The sequence below is a fragment of the Gymnoscopelus microlampas genome (genome assembly GCF_963454915.1).
Source record: "Gymnoscopelus microlampas genome assembly, chromosome: 12".
Lineage (NCBI taxonomy): Eukaryota > Metazoa > Chordata > Actinopteri > Myctophiformes > Myctophidae > Gymnoscopelus > Gymnoscopelus microlampas.
In genome coordinates this window covers 40,470,964-40,491,593 of record NC_139949.1, presented here as the reverse complement: position 1 = coordinate 40,491,593, position 20,630 = coordinate 40,470,964, and the positions used below count along the sequence as shown (strand labels likewise).

Genomic DNA, 20,630 nt, shown 5'->3' with positions numbered 1-20,630 from the left:
TAAAAGGGGCAAGCAACAGAAAGCCATAGAGATGTCCATCCATACATGGGCATAAAGGATCCCCCGCTTCATCAGCAGGGGGAGGGGTGCAGAAGACACTTTTCGGCACCGATTAACAGCTACTTCAGCAGCCCCCCCGGACAGTATTTCGCCGCCGTTCCTTCAAAACACTTCATTTTTTTGCCCAGCAGATTGGTGTGCCCCGGGCTGTATCCCCTCAATCTGGGAACCCATCGCCAAAAAAAAAAGAAAAACAGCACCCTCTGCTGTTTTTTACTCTTTCACTTGGCTCTGGGACGAGCTGAATGGAGCACCCGTGCGCAAGGAAACAGGGGTTTTGGTCTGCCCTCAGCGCTGCACTTCCGGTGGTGCGCTTATGTTTTCATTCCCACTAACAATATTTCTACACGGAACACCACTTCTCCCAGAGAACATGGATCGTTTTGGTTATAAGCCCACTCGTTTCTATGATGAAAGAGCAAGTTAAAATGTGAATATCTTTCCGCGGTTTTGTCTTTCAGTGGGAAGGGAGCGCACAGACAGTAAATCCCGGCCACTACATTTGATTGGGTAAAGCGCGGCCTGCTTCCTGATCTGAAGGCACGGCCACTTGTAAGCTAACGCGCACACGTTCTGAACGGGGCTCTCGACAGATTCAGTAGCGTAGCTCTGAATCTGTTCTTGAGAGATTAGTATCCCCTAAAGCCTGAGCATTAAGCCAGGCCCTGGTCAGGTCAGGTAAATAATCTCGCCAACAAATACTCGTCTCCTATGGGGCCAAAGTCCAGACTGATATCAGTCCAGACTGATAACTTTTTGTGAACCCACGTGATCAGTCTGGCCAATGCCAGGCTAATATAATATAGCTTATATTTATAACGTTACACACTTCCCAGAGTGTGAATCAAGTACACTATTGCAAAGGAGTGAGCTACCCATCATAATACTGTGAACAGAGGGAATGTACATTATTCACTTCTTTTTTTTTTCTTGTCTGTTCAGAACAAAGATTGCCTCTACAAAATCAAGGTGTGGCAACTGCCATACACTGCCACACTCAAATTACACCCATGGGTGACAATGCTACATAATAAGCATAATACTGTATGTTTTCGAAAAGGTAGTGTAAATAGGCTTCACTCACCTTTCCGGTAGCTTTCCTTTGGTACCTCGGAGATTTCTCCAGACTTGGGCAAGATTTGGATCCTGATGCTGCAGTGTCCCCAACCACCCAACTCAGTCAACTAGTCCTTAGAATCAATTTCCGCCATGAGATGTGTAGCCTATCCTTTATCGGGGGCCACCAACTGCAACTGAGCACAAAGATAAAAAGAAAAATTATAAAACATATATTTTTAATTAAATCATTTATAATCGGTTGCTCGTATCAGTTCAGTGTTTACAACCATGCGGTTTACAGGATTCAATTAACCCATTGAGACCTGAAGCCGATTCTACATGTTTCCTAAATCCCAACAGTTTTCTGAAAAATGTATGTTTCTATATCAGTGGTGCTCAATCTTTTTCATGTCAAGGACCCCCAAAATTATATGTATTTGGCCGCGGACTCCCATCAAAATATTTTGTTTCAGGGACCCCCCAGAAGCAAAGATATGAGTTAAAAATGTTTGCTTTAAAAATATATATATTCAAAGATTTGCACACATTTTCACGATTTTTCAAAAATAGCAGATCTACAAGCTCGTAACGCGGCACTCGGTGCCGCGCTATGAGCTTGTAGATCTGCTATTTTTGAATAGCCCAAAGTGTAAAATAATGCTTTTTAGCTCAAATCTAAAAATGGCACAGTTCCAGGTCTTAATGGGCTAAATGAAATCCAATCACTTGGCCTTGGCCTCCCCTCCAATAGTAGAAGATCGGTGCAAATGAGTAACACTGATGATCATCCAGGTACCTAGTCTCACGTAAATTAATTGAATGGGCTTAGACGGTGGAGAAAAGCAGTGCTAATAAACCAACGCCTACTGATTTGAAAACCAATCCAGATACTATCATCCCATATGAAGGACCGCCCGCCCTCAAGTCTTTGCATTGCGTTCCGTCTGTGATGCGGTTATTTTTAAAATGTCTGAACCGTTTCCACTTCCCACACAGTTTTAGCCCATTCATTGAATTTAGATGCCACAATAAGCATCAGTAGTGAGTAGAGATCTCTGATCGCCTGGCTACGCGAGAATAGGTTCTAAATATTACCTGCCCCCAACTATCCTCCTTGGAGCAACACTGAGACATTTTACATGTATTGTTCAGCAACAGTGTGCGTTATTCATGATGAGCCGAATAGCTTAAACACAAATAGCCAAGCTTCTTTCATTCTAAAGTGTCTTTAACACTTTTACCACTACTAGCACTGGAGGAACCAAAAACCAACCACATAATAAAACTGTAGCAACTGTGACCAAATGACAACACTAGCCACGACTAAACTCTGGAGGATAAACTCACAAATTGCACACCAACCTTGAAAGTCTTGAGTCATCAAAAGTACTTCAGCTCAGAACAACCTTGCGGCAATTAGGCTACTGGACTAACTGGGAAATGTAAATAATCCTATCACAGGATTGATTTAATGTCTACTGTTGGCCTGTTGTCTATATTAATGAGGGCCGTGTGTGTGTGCGTGTGCGTGTGTGTGTGTGTGTGTGTGTGTGTGTGTGTGTGTGTGTGTGTGTGTGTGTGTGTGTGTGTGTGTGTGTGTGTGTGTGTGTGTCTGTGTGTATCCATGCGTGTTGGAGAGGCTATAATTAAATGATTGAGGGTCACAGCAATCTGTGTACTGCATGTAGCACAGTATGTGCAAACAATGTTTTACTTTATTGACGTGGCATGCCGCCACATGCATAAGTACGCTGTGTGTGTGTGTGTGTCTCTTTTGTGTTGCCTCGTGATGAAAGAAAGACTAAATATGCAAGTGTTGTCTATATGCATGCATTGCACACAATATTTCTTTCGATTTATTTCGATGAACACTTCTTGAAAACAACTGTGCAACCCTAGAGATCATTGATCCATGCGTGTGTGTGTGTATATGCGTGCACACACACAATCATTTCTTTTGAGCAACACTTCTCAAAACAGCTGTGCGATCCTAGAGGTCATTGATCTATGCCGAAGTTATACAAAGTAAAAAATTCAATCCAATATTACGTAGGGACAGAGGAGCACCATTCCATTGTACAGGAATCTTATGTCCATTTTAATGGTCTGCAGTGTGAAACTGCCTTCATACTGGCCTTTTGTTTGTTGAAAAATGTGAATGGGGAGGGGCACCTAAATGAAAATAAGCAGAGTACTGTATGTGTAGGCTTATAATGGACTAGATAACTAAATCAGCTGACACACACAGACAGACACACACACACACACACACACACACACACACACACACACACACACACACACACACACACACACACACACACACACACACACACACACACACACACACACACACACACACACACACACACACACACACACACACACACAACACACACAAACACACTTAAAACTGAGTCACAAGACTGATCTGGAAGGGAGGAATGAACAGACACATGTCGTGCACGCGGTTGCGCACGACAAATCACAACAAACAGAGCGTTCAAGAAATGGATATAAACCTGGTTTGTCTATCACAGTATTTTGTGCACCGATTTCCACCCATGCTGTGTAAAGGCAATGAGCCTTATGAATAGGTGAGACATACAATACACTCATTGCCACAGTATATACATGTTATAAAGAGTGTACAAATAAAGCCATAGGCAAATGTACACTCAAGAGTGAAATTAACATCAGACTCAGAGATCAATTCTAGGAATGACTTTAACCCATTGAGACCTGAAGCCGATTCTACATGTCTCCTAAATCTCAACAGTATTCTTAAAAACGTATGTTTCTGTATCAGTGGTGCTCAATCTTTTTCATGTCAAGGACCCCTAAAATTATATGTATTTGGCCGCCGACTCCCATCAAAATATCTTGTTCCAGGGACCCTCCAGAAGCAAAGATTTTAGTTAAAAATGTTTGCTTTAAAAATATATATATTCAAAGATTTGCACACATTTTCACGATTTTTCTAAAATAGCAGATCTACAAGCTCGTAGCGCGGCACTCGGTGCCGCGCTATGAGCTTGTATATCTGCTATTTTTGAATAGCCCAAAGTGTAAAATAATGTTTTTTAGCTCAAATCTAAAAATGACACAGTTCCAGGTCTTAATGGGTTAAGTATCCAGACAGGTACATAGTACAGGTACAAGTACTCACAGATGAGTGTCTCAGATTTTGTTTTTGATATCAAGCGGAGATGGGCACAAATACATTAAAAAGTATCTTATTACAAATTACAAATATACTTGCTGATCAAATGTTTCAAAATACGATCCATCTCTGTCTCTCCCTCTCTCTACCCCTCTCCTCCCCCCCGACATGGTCAAGGCAGATGGCTGCCCACCGTAGAGCCTGGAGTTTTTCCTTGCCACCCTCGCTCCAGCTTTTCAATGGCCTTGTGGTTAAAGTGTCCGCCACGACACTGGGAGGACGGCAGGGTTCGATTCCCCGGCCTGGTCATACCAGAGACTATACAAATGGGACCCAATGCCTTCCTGTTTGGCACTGGTTGGATTGGGGGTCCCTGTGACATACTAGGGTCATGTCTACTTGTACATCAAGGCGCCTCATGCTACAGAAAAAAAGCAGATAGGCTCCTGCCCTATGGGCCACACGGCTCAGACCACGTAGGGTCATTGCTCTACTGCAGTGGTTCTCAAACTTTTTCATGTCAAGGACCCCCAAATTGACACTTATTAGCCCGCGGACCCCCATTTTAAAAGATAAGCCAGGGACCCCCATAAGAGAAGATTTTTACGGCTCTCTAGCATTTAATGGCATTTATATCTCTGGGACCCCAATTCATATTGTAAAATCAATGTTAATGTAACTCTGAGAGTGTACAAATTTGTACCATTTGTACACTCTCAGAGTTGCAGACCCATAAGGGTCCATTTGGTTCCTATCCATCATTTAGCTGGGGACCCCCTGGAACCCCCTCAAGTACCCCTGGGGGTCCCCGGACCCCAGTTTGAGAACCAATGCTCTACTGCATGAGTCTTCAACAGGGGGTTCTCAGAGTAACTACAGGGGATCCACCAAATCTTTGTATGATGGGGAACATTAGCCGAAAACAACCGATCTACAAGCTCACAACGCCTCACGTATTGTATAACAATGTTATACAATGTTATACAATATGTAGTGGGGGGTCCCTGCTTTATCTCTCTCTCAGCCAAGGGGTCCTTGGCCTGAAAAACGTTGAAGACTCCTGCTCTACTGTATATGTAAATTGTCATATTGAGACAACTTCTTCTGATTCGGCATTAAACTATAATTGAAATAATGTAAGCGAAGTGATTTATAATTTGAAAATACATACAAAAGTATCTGTAACACTAACTTTACACTTTGCTTTATTTGAACATATCAAATATAGCTAGAAGAAATGTAGACATGTAAAAAAACAAATCTTAAGATATTATTGACAGGGCTATTTCGCTGACAACGATGAGGCTATAAAAAGGAACAAAAGCAGCTAGCCTGATTTATTGCTTAACTAGAAAGGTGCAGAGCAGCTCAGTAGCCTTGTGGTTATTGTGTCCGGCCTGAGATCGGGAGGTCAGGGGTAAATTTCCATACCAAAGACTATAAAATGGGACACAATGCCTCCCCTCTTGGCACTCAGCATCAAAGATAGGATTGGGGTGTACTTGTACATCCATGGCTGGGGGATGTACTTTTACATCAACCTGCCTCACGCTACAAAAACAGGAGATAGGATCCTACCCATTGGGCCACATTGCTAGAAAGGTGCATGCAGTAGATTGCAAACCTTCGCCAGGAGGCATGCCCTAAATGTACCTCCCTCCATCTTTCTAGTCGTCTGGGCCATAATATGGCCACGACCTCCCAAAATACTCATATTTGAACTGGGGACCCCAGAAAATAATAATAATTTTGAACTGGGGTGGGAACTCCCACCCTGACAAGCACTTGGAATTGTAGGAGTTGATGCATTACATTTAGTTTGACTCGGTTCCACAGATAAATATTGTGAAAATAGCAGAGCTTGTAGATCGGCAAACATCTTGGACTTGGTTTGTTTACTGTTGAGTGAGAAAACAATGTTGCACATTATTAAGCTAATAATCTGGGGACCCCCCAAAATAATTTGGGGACCCCCAGTTTGGGAACCACTGCTCTAGGATATGGCCAGTCTGGATGTGCTCATCCTACACATGCTTGAACACAGGTCTTTCCCCTTGGGCTCAACATTCTTTCAAGACAACGTCTCTGGATTGAATTTCCACAGATTATTGAAAAAGAACAACCGGTTCAAGTTATACCAAGCAAATATGTACAGCTCTCCATTGTAGGCACAGACTGAATGATCCTCACGTCCTTCTGGAAGAAGCTGTGCAGAAGACGTGCTAAACCATCAGTTGGTCTCTGTGTCAAAACACACTAATAATAATGTTGTCCCGGTCTCCTCAGCCGCCAAATACAAACATCTTTGTCCTGATTATGGCGACGGAGTGACATGATGAAACAGGTGTAGATAAATAGATAAATTGGTTATTCATTAGACCCTCCAGAAATACGCGGGCAAAAATCCTAGATTATGCGGGCTAAAACTCTTGATTATGCGGGCTAAAATCCTTGATTTTGCGATGAAATATGCAGTTTTTTTTTGCAATTTAATGCGGTGAAATTGCGTGAAGTTGTGAAATACACGGAAAGTTGTGAAATATGCAGCAATATGCGGCAATACGCTAAATATGCGGAAAGTTGCGGAAAATGCAAAATATGTGAAAAGTTGCGAAATATGTGGAAATATGCGATACGAAGCGCATATTATGCGATGCGATGCGCATATTATGCGATGCGGCCTTTTTGAAAAAACGTTACCCCTGCATAATTATGCGCCATTTTGCTGATTATGCGGTCAATTCTGCGATCGCATAATCGCATTTTTCCGGAGGGTCTAATTCATCCAAATTGGACAGTAGTTCCGTCAAAGAATCCTTCTACTTTGGTTCTATATGGTTTGCCACAGGGCCTTCCCTAAGTCTAAGAAACAACATAAACATACATGTATTTTCCAAATGCTGTGGACCCTTTCTTTTGTCACAGATAGGAGCCCTGATATGTGAACAACATGCCCAGCTAGGTCTCGCAAAACCCATCTGTCTCCGGGGTAATTGACATCTTAACCACAGAACAGAGAGTAATGACAAAATGTAGGCCCCAACATGTGCTTAATCCTTGTTGTAATGCTCACCATCACACACACACACACACACATGCCACATCAGAACAGAACATATGCCTCATATTGCGGCAAACCTCCTATATAGGCTGTGTAGTTAGGCAGTTAACACTGAACACACACGCCACATCAATACAGCAGAGCAGCAGACGTACCCCCGTATTCGAGTTTATTCACTATGTGTACACACACACAGCCGACACGCACATGCACAGAAGTAGGCCTGCTGCACCCGACGACACACACACACACACAAACTCTTGTCAGGCTGACGCATGGCATGACTATCTTACTGTACCTTCTGTACCCACCATCGGTCACAGTGTCATGAGCCACAGCAGAACCACCTAGTACAGTGGTTCTCCAGCCTCTTAACATTTTTTTTATTCAAATCTTTGCTTTTGGTGGTCCCTGCTCCCTGGAACAAAATATTTTTAGATGGAGGGGGTCCGCGGCCAAATACATATAATTTTGGGGGTCCTTGACATGAAAAGGTTTTGAGCATGGCTCACTCAGAAAACTGTTAGGATTTAGAACACATTTTTAGAATCGGCCTCGGGCCTTAATGGGTTAATCACTGGTCAGCCAGTGCAATAAATATCACAATGTGTTCACACCACCAACAACACCATGCAGCGTTTGATTGATTGATTGATTGAATATTTGATTAGACAGAAATGTAAAACAGCACGAGTACAGTCAAACACTTTGTCTTAAAGGATAACACCGGGGCGTCCGCTGGCCTAGCGGTCCAGGCGCATACCACATACGCTGGTAATCCAGCTTGACAGCGTGTCGCGGGTTCGACTCCCGATCCTGACGACCTTTGCTGTATGTCTGCCCCCATCTCCTGTCAGCCTACTGTCCTGTCTAAGCAAAGGCATAAAAGCCCCCCCCCCCCAAAAAAAGGATAACACCAACAAAAAGTCCTTGCAGTCTTGTTTCCATACTGTGTAGGTATTCATCACAGTCAAACCATGCCCTAAAAGCAGGGGTCTTCAAGAGGGGGTCCGGGACCCCTAGGGGATCCTCAGAGTTACTACAGGGGGTCTACCAAATCTTTGTGGAATAGGATTTTTTTTTTACATTAACCACTTGAACCCTAGCATAGTAGTAGCATCCCTTTTCGTCGGAGAACTTTAGCCAAAAATAGCAGATCTACAAGCTCACTGTGAGCTTGTAGATCGGCAATTTTTGGCAAAGAGTTATTGGTGTAGAGGGAAAAAAGGAGCAGCAAAAATGTATCTGAAACACAATTTTATACAATATAGAGGGGGTCCCTGCTCCATCTCTCTCTCAGCTAGGGGGTCCTTGGCTTGAAAACGTTGAAGACCCCTGCCCTAAAGGCTAAACCACACCAATGCAACTAGTCGCAACTCCTTGCAACAAAACAGTTTTAAAGCCCATGTCACACCAATGAAACTCCTTGCAACTGCCATTGGGGATAATGATTGCGACAACTTGCGAGCAGTTGCAAGTAGTTGCATGTTACAAGGAGTTGCATTGGTGGTGTGGACTGGCCTTAAAGATACAGACTGGAAGACTTGCAACACAGCCGTTCATGTGCAGTTTCTTAAAAAGGCCTCACGTACATGCAATGGCCCCTAAGCTTGAGGGTGAAGTCATGAGGCCTCTGTTGTTTTCCAGGCCGATTAGATTGTGGCTTTCATAGAGCATAGAAAGCGAAAGCTAGCTCTCTCTCTCTCTCTTTAGCCAACCCGATGTCAACAAACAACAACACATCAGATTGTGGCACTATGGATATGATGATGACAAGAGGAGAGGAATGGAGAGAGTGAGCAGTAAGAGGATTTAATCCATACCGTTTCCTGCATTAACTCCTCTCTCTGGGATAAATCTCTCTCTCGTGTATGTGTGTGTGTGTGTGTGTGTGTGTGTGTGTGTGTGTGTGTGTGTGTGTGTGTGTGTGTGTGTGTGTGTGTGTGTGTGTGTGTGTGTCACAGGCTGTAGAGCAACAGGGTCAAAGTAGGGTCAAATAGCAAAAACAGCACAATCTGCAAGCTCACAACTCATCGTGATGCGTTATGAGCTGGTACATCTGCTATTTTCACCATTTTGGGAAATAAATAATAATAATAATCTTTCAAAATAATGACATGCATCTATCTATCTAGTTTTTATTATGTATACATATATTATTACAAAAGAAAAATATTAATTTCATTTTCCTCGCCAAATAGCCACCCTGGCGGCCCCCAGTGTGAAAACCCACTACATTGGCCTACTAGTAAGTAGGCTAATGCAGTGGTTCTGAGGCTTCAGAAGAACCAGTGTAGAAAGTCACCCAATCAGAAAAGACAGAGAGGAGTTAAGCCAACTATTTACACCAGTGGTTCTCAACCAGTGGTCCGGGGACCACCAGTGGTTCTTATGGGAGTACCAGGGGGTCCCCAGCAAAATGAGTTAACATAAGCGTCGCAATCATTTTTAACCACTTAGCTTTGGCTATTCAAAAATAGCAGATATACAAGCTCATAGCGCGGCACCGAGTGCCGCGCTATGAGCTTGTAGATCTGCTATTTTTGAAAAACCTTGAAAAAGTGTGCATATCTTTGAATATTTATATTTTTTAAAGCGAACATGAACTGATATCTTTGCTTCTGGGGGTCCCTGGCACAAAACACTTTCAAATGGGGGTCTGCGGCCAAATGTATATCAACTTAGGGGTCCTTGGCATGAAAAAGGTTGAAAACCACTGGTTTACACCATTTACACCATTTACTGTAGGTCTCTTCAAAACCTGAATCTCAAAATCAGCCCCCAAAACCTGTAATCTTCAAGCCTCTTACTAAGAATAGGGCTATGCTCTGTGGTGAGAATGTTTCAAGTATTTCAGAACATGCCAGAGGTTTTAGACTTGGACTGGCTGTGGCTAGAATGGGAGAGCAAACATAGAAGTGGGAACCGGCAAAAAAACGTAACGATCCAGTTTGAACCTTTGCGGCTGACTCATTATATTTCATTAAATTTGAATTACCTTTGCATTCTTTTTTTTTTTTTTACCACTTCCTGATATTAGATCGCAAAATACTGAAAGACCTATAACTATGGCATTATTACAATGTGTGTGAAATTAATGAATGTAACGATTACACATTACATATCTGCTTCCCTGTGTGTGTAGTGTTGTAACAAACATTATGTGCACAATGCGTGAGACAAGTCATGTGCTGTAGTTAAACCAGGATGACGAGCAAATATATTGCACTGTCTAGTCTGTCATCACAGGAGGAAGACAAAAAATGTCAGTCAAATACTCAAGGTAAGTTTCTTTAAAACTAGTCCATACCCGGTGAAGTGCGCAGGCGAAAGTAGTTGCAAACGTGGGGTTATATTGCGTGTCCTGTTGCGTCGCGTCGGCTATTTGCCTTTTTGGAGAGAGATGGGGGGTGACATTCGGCAAAGGCCGTCGGGATCGGGACTCGAACCCGCGACACACTGTCAGGCTACTTTAGAGCAGGGGTCTTCAACAGGGGGTCCGGGACCCCTAGGGGGTCCTCAGAGTTACTACAGGGGGTCCGCCAAATCTTTGTGTGATATGATTCTTTTATTTACATTAACCACTTGAACCCTAGCATCCCTTTTCTGAGGAGAACTTTAGCCAAAAATAGCCGATCTACAAGCTCACAACGCCTCGCGCTGCGAGGCGTTGTGAGCTTGTAGATCGGCTATTTTTGGCAAAGAAGTATAGGTGTAGAGGGAAAAAGAGCAGAACAAGTAAACTAAAAAAGTGGAATATGAAACACAATTTTATACAATATAGAGGGGGTCCCTGCTTCATCTCTCTCAGCTAAGGGGTCCTTGGCCTGAAAACGTTGAAGACCCCTGCTTTAGAGCCTAGGTGCCCCCTAGGTGCCCCCCCCCCCCAATCATGTGGGGTCCCGACCCACAGGTTGAGAACCACTGATCTGTGGTGCAACTGTACAATAATGCCACACAGTTGATGTACTCTCTCGTTTTCAACATCAAGGCTTCTTCTGTGTTCACATTTTCATTCTGCATCTCTCAATTTGTTTTTGTATTGGGTTAGGTTTTATCTTTGGACATCCAGTGCTGATTAACCACTTAAAACCAGGAACCACATACTTCGTTGTACGTCAAATAGCGAAAATAGCCCATGAAAATACTAACTCACACTACAAGCTCACTGTGTGTTGTTGAGCTTGTAGATCGGCTTTTCTCACTGAATGCGTTCACCTATTACGACATTCCCAGAATAGGGACGGGATTCTAGGGTCCATGTGGTTATTATGGTCCCATCTAATTGGATCGTTCTATTTCGCATGAATGCATGACTTTTCATAATGCCCCTAACACTGACATAATGGCCAATGTGTATATTCCAAAGACACAAACCATGATACATCGTGCAGCCATACTTGGGAGGGACACTAAGTGTTATTACATCAAAATTAACACAGGTATCTTGGAATCATGTCATAAAAGCAATTTGGCCAACCTTTCTAGTTGAAAAGGGCTGATTTAGGCATGGAGGATTCGGAGTGTTACAAACCGCTTAGGTCTTCAATTAAGCATTTCTGACTCATGACACCTCACCTTGCTTTGGCATATTTGCAAAGTCGGAGACAAAGTGTAAAGGTGATTAGCTGACAAGCTAATTATGTTTGTCAGCTAGTCTAGAGTGATGAGCATGGACATCAACATGAAACAAGATCTTTCATTCCATCTTAAAAAAGGGATTCACACTGCCGCTCATTCACACAACACGTTAGAATCAGCACATGCTCAACTGAGGGAGGTGTAAGCATTTCATTGGATTTTCATGCCTGCTCTGGTTGCTGGTTCTGTTCTATTGTGGTTGACTGACTTATAGGCGTAGACTGTAGCAGGCAGGCAGGAAGGGCCGGCTTTGCTTTGGTCTCTAATCCATTTTTCCTGGGAGACGCTCTAAATCCATTATGCAGTGTACCCACATTCTGCACCCCACCGAGCAGATCTGTTTCCCTGATATAACATCCCACTGACACAGTGCACACAACACAACAACAATGCTCAAAGGGCCCGCCGTTATCGTGGCTTTCACTGGTTGTGAATCTTAGGAAGCTCGACTATCGTCCGCACTTCAAAAATGACAGGTATCTTGTTGACATTGACATGAGTTACAGTTTCAGGGCTGGTGAAACAAGGGGCAGAGTGGGTAGAGAGGTAGAGGCTGGTAAAGCGTGAGCCATGCAGGGTGGCAAATAAACAAAATGGACATGCAGATCAATAACAGAAGTGAGAAACCGTCAGCTAGCGGAGGTAGGCTGCCAAGCAGCGATGTACAAAAACAGGGCTGAGCGAAGCCGGCATAAAGGCAGCCTCTGTCTGACATTCTGGCTGCAGAAAAACATGGGACTCTATTCTATTTATTGTGGACTAGAGACAAAGGACAGACAGCAGCACATATGTAACATTTGCCAACCTGTGACAAGATGTGACACACCATATAAATCTGTTCTATTCACGATGCTGCTAACAAGGGCAGTGACACCACAAGACTGAACTGACACCCCGGAGGAGGGCAGTGTCTCTCTGTGTTATGTGCAGGAGGAGAGATGCCATAAAACAAGTACTCGGGCAAAATATGCAACCTTGTGTATATCAAATGTATGCTTAGCTGGTCCACAGACTGACTGTTTAAAAAAGGGGACTGAACAGGCTCACAATGCATAGGTAGCCTACATGCACTGTAAAATGTTCTAGTGTACACAATGAATCCGGATACATTGTGTACACTCTCAAAGAATGCTGGATTTTATTGTGTACATATAAACAGTACATACACACACACACATACATAACATACACACACACACACACACAGACTCGCTCTAGGAAAAAGGTCGATTGCTGGGTGCTGGAGGTGTTACGCAACATCAACACACACAAACATAGGAATGCGACTCACGTCAGTGCACAACAACAGCCCAGCCAGAGAGCCAGCGGATGCAGGCAGGGCTTTCAGCTTTTAGTGGATCATTGCACAAGCAGCAGACATACTTGCACGGATCGATCTGTGTGTGTGTCAAGGTTTCTTTCTTCCTGGCTTGGCTTTGCCTGCTGCTGCTGCTGCTGTGATAATTTCACAACAACACACTGGGACGTGTATGTGCACGACACCTAGGCAATAGGTGGGTCCCCGACAACATTACATTACACCAGTGGTTCTCAACCTTTCCAGGCTGTGAGTGACCCCTCAAAATACTCATATTTGAACTGGGGACCCGTTTTTTTTATATTGTATAGTTTGTTGATTACTTTTGATGCAGTAATGGTCTTTGTTCATGCCATTTACCTTCTTTTTTTTGTATGAAAAGTTGTTTTTTTTGTCACTTTACTATCACCCCCCCCAAAAAAAAATCTTGTGGGACTGGGGACCCCCCTGGGGGGTCTCCAGACCCAGAACCCACAGCAACCCACAGCATTACACGACCTACCGTCAGGTAGATAGATGGCTGTGGTTTATAGGTGCTCTTCTTCCTCCCCTTGGCAGATCATAACTTGTAAAACCAGACCACCAGCTTGGTGGTGGTGGTGGTGGTGTTGGTGGTGGGACGCCATGCACTTTGCAGGCAAGCCTCACACACACACACACACACAGTCAGTGTGGAGGAAAACAAAGTGAGGGAGTGGCAGCAGCAGCACGGCACGCTAACGATTTAGTTGCATAAAAGGGGATTAGCGTGGCTAGCTTGGGCTGTAACACACAACGACCAGGGGTTTAAAAACTAACATTTAAAGACACACTCAGCCAGGGTTGTCCCACACTCACTGTTATGTATACTCTGGTGACACAGTCAGCTGCCTGCCAGGGTGAATAAACACACCATGGGAGCTAACGAGGCTAGCAGGCTGAACGGTGTCGGCTGTATGTATGACGACGTGACGGCGCACAGACAAGTTGTGACAGCAACTTTTTGGGTAGCCAGCGGCGTTGCCAGGTTTCGAGAGAGAAACAAGCAACCTGGTCTAAGACAACAAGCCCCAAAAGGAGCTACTTCGTCCTTTAAAACACATTTTTACTAACTATTGACTTGTTTGAAAAAAAAAGATGTATATATTTGAACACCACCAATCTTGTATGGGAGGGGAGGGGGGGTTCCTAGCAAAAAGAAATCAGATGGGGGGGTCTGCAGACAAATACATATTCATTTTTGGGGGTTCTTGACTTGATAATGTAGAGAACCACTGGTTTAAACAACATTATGAAACAACGTGTGAAACAAGCCCAAACAAGCAACTACACTTTGGAAACAAGCCCAAACAAACCGCAACCACCAATATTTACAAGCAAATTGACAGATAAACAAACCCAAAGTCGCTTATAATAAGCGGACATGGCAACACTGGCAGCATGCTAACCCAGCTAGCCCCGGCTAACTAGCTTTTAGCTGCTACTAGACTACACAGCGTGGATGGACGGGAGGCTGGTAACAGTCAGTGGCAGGTTAGCATTATTAGGCTAACATTCAGTCAAACACTCACCCAGTCAAATAAATATGAATAATAATCCAGACAGACAGGTCCAGTCCTCCTCCTCCCAGGAAGAGACAGTGCAGCCCAGTGTGTGTGTGTGTGTGTGTGTGTGTGTATATGCTTCAGTGTTGCCAGATTGTGCGAGAGAAATAAGCATTAATAAACCAGGTCTATGAAAACAATCCCAAAAGAAGCTATTTGAAAATAGCCGATCTACAAGCGTACAACGCGTGACGATGCGATGCGTTGTAAGCTTGTAGATCTGCCATTTTCAAAGAAAAACCTTGGGAAAAGTGAAGTGGAATATTCTCAAAAATATTTTCAAAATCTTGTATGGGAGTCTCTGGCACAAAATATGTTCAGACTGGGTTGGCTGGCTCTACAAATACATATTAATTTGGGGCTCCTCCGTCCTTGACATGAAAATGTTTGAGATCCACTGGTTTTAAACAACATTAGTTAACAAGCCCAAATAAGCAACAACACTTTAGAAACAAGCCCGAAACACCGCAACCAACCAAAAGCAACTTTACAGAAAAAGACGCCCCAAAGTCGCTTATAAAAAGCGGACATGGCAACGCTGTTAGCTTGTAGCTGCTGTCAGGCTAACTTCCAGCAGCAGGCTGAGGCTGTGCTGTGGGTTGTTTACCGTGTGTCCTCCAGTCCTCCAGGCCGGGGTGCAGCTCCTCTCAGCCCGCAGGACAGGACGCCTAATAGCCGCCGCTCCGCCGGGAGACTCTCAGGACCGTCCAACAGAATGTATCAGTGTGTGCGGGCGTGCACTGCACGGCCACGCACGCAGCGACTCGTAAAGTTTGGTCTGTGTCGCTTCGATAGGCAGTTCCCCACAAAGATGGCGGCGGACAGAATCAGAATCACCACCTCCTCCTCCTCCTCCTCTCCCCAGTGGTGTAAAGCAGTGGTTCTCAAACTTTTTTTCATGTCAAGGACCCCCAAATTGACACTTACTAGCCCGCGGACCCCCCCATTTTAAAAGATATGCCAAGGGACCCTCATAAGAGAAGATCTTTACGGCTCTCTAGCAGTGATTCTCAACCATTTTAATTTCAAGGAACCCCAGTTTGACATGCATTAGGGCTACAGACCCCCATTTAATGGCATTTATACCTATGGGACCCCAATTTATATAGTAAAATCAATGTTAATTTCACTCAGAGTGTCCATTTGGTTCCATTTGTACACTCAAGAGTTACAGACCCAAAAGGGTCCATTTGGTTCCTATCCATCATTTAGCTGGGGACCCCCTGGAACCTGGAAGTACCCTGGGGGGTCCCCGGACCCCACTTTGAGAACCAATGGTGTAAAGTAACGAAGTACATTTACTCATGACTGTACTTATTAAGCACAATTTAGTTTTTTTTGTGTTTGTTTGTTTTGACTTTACTGGAGAATTTCTAGTTTTCTGTACTTTATACTTCTACTCCACTACATCTCAGAGGCAAATATTGTACTTTTTACTCCACTCCACTGATTTGAAAACTTAAGTTACTAGTTACTTTGTAGATTTTGATTATTATTATTACAAAACATACATTAACCACTTCAGCAATATACATTTCGGCCATTTGAAAATAGCAGATCTACAAGCTCACAATGTGCGGCATTGTGAGCTTGATCTGCTATTTTCAAAGGTTTGTGTACATTTGAAAACTTAAATGGGATATTCTGCATAATGAGTACTTTCTACTTTTGGAACTTTAAGTACATTTTGATACCAATACTTTTGTAGCTTTTACTCAACTAAAGTTTGAACTTTTATTTGTAACAGAGTACTTCTACATTACAGTATTGATACTTTACTAAGTAAAAAAAAGAGTACCACTGCCTCCTTCTCCTCTTCCTCACCACCATGAGAAGAATCACGGGGCACAAATCTGTCACGCAAAAAAAAGATAAACAAATCCCAAACTTCTCCTTCGACCTGCTCTAGAACCAACACCACAGCACAGACACACACCAGACCTGCTCTAGAACCAACACCACAGCACAGACACACACCAGACCTGCTCTAGAACCAACACCACAGCACAGACACACACCAGACCTGCTCTAGAACCAACACCACAGCACAGACACACACCAGACCTGCTCTAGAACCAACACCACAGCACAGACACACACCAGACCTGCTGTAGAACCAACACCACAGCACAGACACACACCAGACCTGCTCTAGAACCAACACCACAGCACAGACACACACCAGACCTGCTGTAGAACCAACACCACAGCACAGACACACACCAGACCTGCTCTAGAACCAACACAACACCACAGGACACCCACCAGACCTGCTCTAGAACCAACACCACAGCACAGACACACACCAGACCTGCTCTAGAACCAACACCACAGCACAGACACACACCAGACCTGCTGTAGAACCAACACCACAGCACAGACACACACCAGACCTGCTCTAGAACCAACACCACAGCACAGACACACACCAGACCTGCTGTAGAACCAACACCACAGCACAGACACACACCAGACCTGCTCTAGAACCAACACCACAGCACAGACACACACCAGACCTGCTCTAGAACCAACACAACACCACAGGACACCCACCAGACCTGCTCTAGAACCAACACCACAGCACAGACACCCACCAGACCTGCTGTAGAACCAACACCACAGCACAGACACACACCAAGACCTGCTCTAGAACCAACACCAGACCTGCTCTAGAACCAACACCACAGCACAGACACTCACCAGACCTGCTGTAGAACCAACACCAGACCTGCTCTAGAACCAACACCAGACCTGCTCTAGAACCAACACCACAGCACAGACACCCACCAAGCCAGCTACACCCTACTGGGTCATCAGTGTGTGTGTGTGTGTGTGTGTGTGTGTGTGTGTGTGTGTGTGTGTGTGTGTGTGTGTGTGTGCGTGTGCGTGCGCGTGCGTGCGCGTGTGCGTGTGTGTGCCTGCGTGTGCGAGCTGTACATAATGATCAATTAATAACAGCATCATTTGCTGTTATTAAAAAAAACATTTCCCCCACACAGTGAGTTGATGATGGAGTGTACGTGTGTGTGCGTGTCTGAGCTCCTAACCTGATTAACACACTCAGCCAGGGTTGTCCCACACCTGATAACAACGCTTAAGTCTTAGTCTAGCCTACGTGTTATTTATAAGTATTTTCTTAACTTCCATCCGAAATGACACTGGTAATAATAGCAATGGCTTCTTCAGAACTCACCTTTCTCTCTCTGATATGATGATGGATTGTGTGGGAGGCATAAGTCTCTCTCTCTCTCTCTCTCTCTCTCTCTCTCTCTCTCTCTCTCTCTCTCTCTCTCTCTCATTAGAGCAGACTTCATCAGTCTGGCAGTGTAACTTCAAGGACCACCACTACTGTTTCTCTTAAAACATTGTGTCTCCTGACTCCTGTAACTGATGAGAGAGCAAGCAGGGCAGATTCAAGCACCCCCATTAGACCCAGTCCTCAAGATAATTAACCGTGCAATTCCCCCCACAATCAAAATGACTAATAAATTATATTTATTTTGTCAGCACAGAGCCTACTGTATTATATTCTAGTTGTATGAGATGTGGTTTTATTAAGATGTTAAAGTTGTGTAGGTAAAAATACATATTGATATCATTGTATCATTGTAAACACAACAGTAATTGTGGATTAGGCTACTGTATAATCTGCATTGGAGAAAAAAATGATGATGATTGTGCCTGGCAGTGGAGAGGTTAAAAATGGGCATTCCACAGCAGACTGCAGGCCGGGCAACCAATCAGCTTGTGGAACAGGGCATGGAGACTTTTGATTGGTTGCTCAGTAGCCCCGTTGTCCCGATGATGGGAATCAGGTCTTGCTTGTGTGGTCTGTATCCAGGCACAGAAGTATGCTGGAGCAAGTGATATGGAGGGATAGGCTGCAGGATTGTGTCTGTGTGTGTGTGTGTGTGTGTGTGTGTGTGTGTGTGTGTGTGTGTGTGTGTGTGTGTGTGTGTGTGTGTGTGTGTGTGTGTGTGTGTGTGTGTGTGTGTGTGTGTGTGTACACACAGCTTATACTGATTGTCAAAACATACACTGCACATCATCATGATGTGCAGATGTATAATGTGCACATGTGCTCTACTGTATGTAATGTAATGTCCACTATGTGCATGCACTGCAGCCATGTGTTTTTTCGATTGTTGTTGTGAAGAAAGAGTGAGGTTTTGCATGAGAAAGTGAATGTTTGATGCTACCCTGCTGTTGATTCTCTGTTGTATACAATGTGTAATAAAGACAGTATATCTAAAATAGACAGGAAAATGCAACAATGGACAATGTGCCCATCAGCAATCAGGACTATCACTTTATGTATACAGTATATGACTATGCACTAAATCACTTTGGTCTCTTACTTGCGCAAGACTGTGATATTCAGCCACATTTTTATTTCTGTTTTGAACCTTGTTGACATCGTTGTCTTATCTGACTTTTTTTCCCTTTGTTTCCTTCTCTTATTCTTATGATGATTATTTTATAACTGCAAATCGTGGAGTTTGTACAGCAAAACCTTTTACCCACTCCTTTACACTTGTAAACTTGAATTTGAAGGACTGATGTGGAATTTACCTTCTGGACTGTAGAGCACCTTGGTCAATGCGTTGTTTTAAAATGTGCTTAACAAATCAAATTGACTTGACCTGACTACAGGATTCAGTTATTTGAAGAATAAAGTTAAGGTCTTCTGAGAGCTATCACAGGACATGAGTCTGATAATCAAGCCTAATTTACACTAGTCTATTGTATGACGTTGTTGCTTGCAAACGTGTCTCATCAAGAATGCTTTATCTCCTGCAGAGTATTCAGAAATAACAGATGTTTTCTCCCAGTTTGTCTCTACTTAACATGAGCATGTAAACATTGCCTTTTCTGACACTCTGGACTCAGGTCCTCCCACACCCCCAGCAGTGGTGTAAAGTAACTAAGTACATTTACTCAAGTACTGTACTTAAGTACAATTTTGAGGTACTTTTACTTTACTGGAGTATTTCCAGTATTTTCAGAACTTTTACTTCTACTCCACTACATCTCAGAGGCAAATATTGTACTTTTACTCCACTACAATTATTTGAAAACTTTAGTTACTAGTTACTTTGCAGATATACATTATAAAACATACATTTACCACTTTAGCCCTATTTTATACATAGGCTATTTGAAAATAGCCTATCTACAAGCTCGCAACGTGTTGCGGTGCGACGCATTGTGAGCTTGTAGATCTGCTATTTTCAAACATTTTAGTACTATAACTTTTGCATTTTGATACCAATACTTTTGGTCAAGTACATTTTGAATTACGGACTTTTACTTGTAACAAACTACTTCTACATTGCAGTATCGATACTTTTACTTAAGTGAAACATTTGAGTACTTTTTCCACCACTGACCCCCAGTCATTTGTTTTGGGTTCCATCCATCCTTTGTAGGCCTATCTGCCTCAGTTCTCCTTATCTTGAGCTGCAATTCGACCACAAGAGGGCGTTCAATGTAATATCTGTAGTCAGTGACTCAGTCAATCAGTACAGTAGTATCATTTCCCACAAGTTTACAAACCCCAATTAAACCAACCAACAAGTCATTAAAATCTCACAATTTACACAGTTAATTTCAGCATAGTTAAAACTTGGATTTGTGTTTCGTATAGGCCTACCATTATTATCTTTGTAAGATCTGTATGGGAAAGGTCAGGTGATGTCAGATTCTATTGTCCTCATAACACTTAATGTGTTTTATCCATTAAGA

At 43.5% G+C, this 20,630-nt stretch overlaps 1 protein-coding gene across 3 annotated transcripts in view; it reads right to left on the bottom strand.

The window, feature by feature from the left end:
• The window catches only part of LOC311056572 (serine/threonine-protein kinase TAO1-like), a 55,789-nt gene extending 40,095 nt beyond the window's left edge, over positions 1 to 15,694 (bottom strand). The window contains exons 1-2 of one of the 3 annotated variants that reach the window (XM_084073284.1): positions 15,493 to 15,694; positions 1,145 to 1,313 (exon numbers count right to left, since the gene is read on the bottom strand). The gene's annotated coding sequence lies outside the window, so the exon portion shown is untranslated. Of the gene's footprint in view, positions 1 to 1,144; positions 1,314 to 13,804; positions 13,991 to 14,852; positions 15,036 to 15,492 lie in introns of those variants that run through there. The other 2 variants (XM_084073283.1, XM_084073285.1) reach the window with 2 other exon arrangements.
• Between the last annotated feature and the right edge of the window lie 4,936 nt (positions 15,695 to 20,630).